Here is a 3,449-nt window from a genome sequence, read left to right as displayed (position 1 = left end):
GGCCGCGGGCAGCGGCAACAGACTGAGCCTCCCGGTCCTCAGGGCCTCCGGGCTGAGCCCCTCCTCCCTGCCGCTTTCTCTGCCTCCCTTCCAGCCTTCTCAGCTCTCCAGAGAACCCCCACAGCTCCCTGCTTCAAGCGCATCACGTTTTTAAAGAAAAATACAGTGGTTTTTTCACATTTCGCGACGAGCTGAGGACCACTTGAGACTTCAGGTAGAAGAAATCTTGTAAATATTCTGATAAAATAATCGATTTAATCATACAAATGAGTTAGTTATGATTGCAAGTAGAAAATTGTGACGTGTAAGGCATAGGAATGTCAGGAGTGCCGTGTTTACAATATGCAACCACAGAAACCTTGGCGAGAAGCTACTGGATATCTTACATTTTGTTCAAGAAACTCTTGAGACCATCATACGCACCAGTTACGCTGCTTGGAAACCCCCTACCCTTCCCATCTTGATTGGAATATCCAGGATTCCAATCAGTAGAGCTCAGTAGAGATGCCCAATGATTGAATTAGGGTAGGAATACTGATGAAGTTATTTGAGTAGCAAAACCAGCTATGGTAAAGGTTAAATTTAAGAGCAGGCATATTATGCATAGTATGTAAAAGAACTTACGTAACAATGACTCACCAGAAAAAGTATATAGAATGGATGGATTTTATTTACTAAGCAGAACACGCTTGGAGGAGTAATCCCCCGTGTTCCTGGCACCGAAATAAAGAAGTGTCTGCCTATTCACATTGTGCAGAAAAACCACACTGAGAAAACCCAGTATCCATAAAGGAGACAGAGGAGTTCTGCAAATGTATTTGAATGAAGGGAGAGAGCTCACTAGGCCATGCCCCCACAGAGTGTCTCTCAAGGTTCTGGAGCACACAGCCTCCTTTTATCTAAACTCCTGACCCCATGATGCCCTCCTCCTCCTTTCCCTATTGGCTGAGGTACTAGGAAGGCATAGACTTCCTGAACCACCTACTATATTTTCCCTCTTGAACATGTATGGTCATTTTCCCCTGAAGTTCCGGCTCTCTGGGTTCTGCAATAGATTTTGTGCGGACCCATTACTCCTATTACCCTAAAGCTCAGAAAATCAAACTGTCTGGGTCAAACTGTCTGGGTTCTGTAACTTGCTCGGTGTTTACAGAGACATTAAGACGCATTTCTCCTAAAGGTCTCCACAGCCATTCTTCCCTATTCTGGTCCATGAAGACCACACAACATAAAAGACAGTGCAAGTGCCGAGATGAGGTCAAGAAGTGGGCATGAGCTGTTGACCAAAGGATTGAGACCACCAAAGACCCTCAACCTCCCACAAACCATTTCTAGAGAGGTCCTACAGAGAGATCTAGATTGACTGGAGAGCTTTAGCAATCATCAGCTGTATGAAAGATAACAAGAGCAAGTGCTGAATTCATCACCTGAGATAGGGTAATCTTGGTTATATATGCAAACTGGAGACTGTAAGGAGTTAAAAAGTACATTTGCCTCTCTGAAACACTGTTAAGGCTAGAGAAAGAACTTGCCATAAGATAAGCACAGAAAGGAGGAATTTGCAACAGGAAGGCACTAATTCCAGGCCTGGTGGAGGCTATATCTGGTTAGCACATCCTGCTTAATGCATCCGGACAAAAAATTTCTGCCATGGCAAGCTGTGTGAAAGGAAGCAACTACTCATATGCACATCACTGGTCAAACAAAGATCACCCCATGTTATGGGACAGACAGTATCTGCAACCAACAAAACCTTGGAGGAAGCATGCTCAGAAAGAGGACCTCACTTACCCTCACTTAGCATGCAATGAAGGCATGCTCAACCTCGCTTCCCATGTAAATTAGGAACACATCTCCATAGATTCTCAGAACCTGGACTGTATAAAGGTGGTACCACCAAAAGAACGACCTGGGACCCCCACCACTGAGAAGCCCAGGGTGAGCAAGGACCAATGGGACACTCCTGGATCTGTGGATGGTGGATCTTCTACTTGATTTCTTTGTTTCTCTCCCTCTCTCTTTTCTAGTTCTTTTTCTATCTCTCTACCTCATGTTTGTTGTTAAATAAAATCCATACAGTTTACTCCAGCATTTGGTCTCATTTGTACCTTAATTCAGGCAGAGACATCTATCACTAATAACAGGGACAAGAGGCTGAAGAACAGCCTCACAAAAAGAGATCTGGGGGCTCAGATCGAAGGGAAGTTGGGTATGACTCAACAGTGTTCCCAGGCAGCCAAAAGGGCCAACCATGTCGTGGGCTGGATATCAAGCTAAGCACTCTGAGCTGTTTGAGGGAGGCAATTGTCCAGCTCTTCTCTGCACTGGTGTGACCTCACCTCTGTAGGGAGAGTTCTGTGTGTAGTTTTGGGCACTTCAGTATAAGAATGACATCAAATTATTAGAGAAGATAAGAATGACATCAAATTATTAGAGAGTGACCAAGATGGTGAACAGCCTCAAGTGCCACCTTTACAAACAGTGGCAGAGGCCACTTGATTTCTTCAGCTTGGAGAAGACTGAAGGGTGACCCCATTGCAGCCTACAACTTCCTTGAGGGGGATGTCATGAATGGGTATTTTGGCCACTTAAAGAGTCACCATCTAAGTTATTAGAAAAAGAGGTTTTAATATATGTTTGTGAAAGCATGACTTAACAGAATTCAGTGGCAAAGTTTACCCTATTACCACATAAAATAAAGCATATTAAAAAAAACTGGATCAGAACATACTTAAAATAATTTTCACAGACTCTGGGTTACAAAAGGATGAGAGCGCTACATGGTAAGGGAGACACTCCCATTGGGTCACAACATTCAGAATGGATTCCCTTGCCGAACTTACCCTCAGGTGTCACAGTGACCACTGTCTTCAGCCCGGCCAGCACCTCTGGTGTGCGGCAGGAGCAGGGAGCAGCCAAAGGCTCAAAGCTTTAAAGCTGCTCCTCTGGAGTCCAGCTCTGCCCAGGGGAAGCTGAAGCTCCAAGTGCTGTGGCTGTCAGCAGCCCCAACGAGGGAGAGGATAGAAAGTTGCGGGGAGGCTTGCCTTTGAATGCAGTTTCAAATTTATTGCCCGAAGGGAGTCTAAGGAGCACAAACAAAGATCAAACCCTGTGCAACAACTTATAAAGGGAGGTGTTACAACGGGGATGGCCCGACAGGGGACCAATAGGGGTCTTTGGGGGAGGGATATGGACAGGGATAGACATTCACGTGGACCAATAGTCTCAAGGGATGGAGGGAAAGGGGTCACATGCCCCAATGGGGCATTGAGGTTTAGGGGATTTCCAAGAGGGGAGGTATCCGAGGGGGCAGGGTCTCGGGGAATTGACGGGGACCATATTAGGGTAATTAGGGAGGGCTTTGGTGACAGGCACAGAACAGTCCAGAACTCTGGGAGGGGTTTGGGTGATTGACAAGGAAGGTGCCCGAACAAGGGGAGGGGTAACCA

General features: G+C 46.0%; 1 protein-coding gene across 1 annotated transcript in view; it reads right to left on the bottom strand.

Annotated features, from left to right (window-relative positions):
• KIAA1551 (KIAA1551 ortholog) overlaps positions 1-3,086 on the bottom strand; it is a 28,368-nt gene extending 25,282 nt beyond the window's left edge. Inside the window, exon 1 of the mRNA XM_017739998.1 lies at positions 2,844-3,086. The gene's annotated coding sequence lies outside the window, so the exon portion shown is untranslated. The remainder of the gene's footprint in view (positions 1-2,843) is intronic.
• Positions 3,087-3,449: the final 363 nt, after the last annotated feature.

This window comes from Corvus brachyrhynchos, unplaced genomic scaffold, assembly GCF_000691975.1.
Source record: "Corvus brachyrhynchos isolate BGI_N302 unplaced genomic scaffold, ASM69197v1 scaffold27, whole genome shotgun sequence".
Lineage (NCBI taxonomy): Eukaryota > Metazoa > Chordata > Aves > Passeriformes > Corvidae > Corvus > Corvus brachyrhynchos.
Note: the sequence above shows the minus strand (reverse complement) of the source record. Positions and strands in the feature narration are given on the sequence as shown.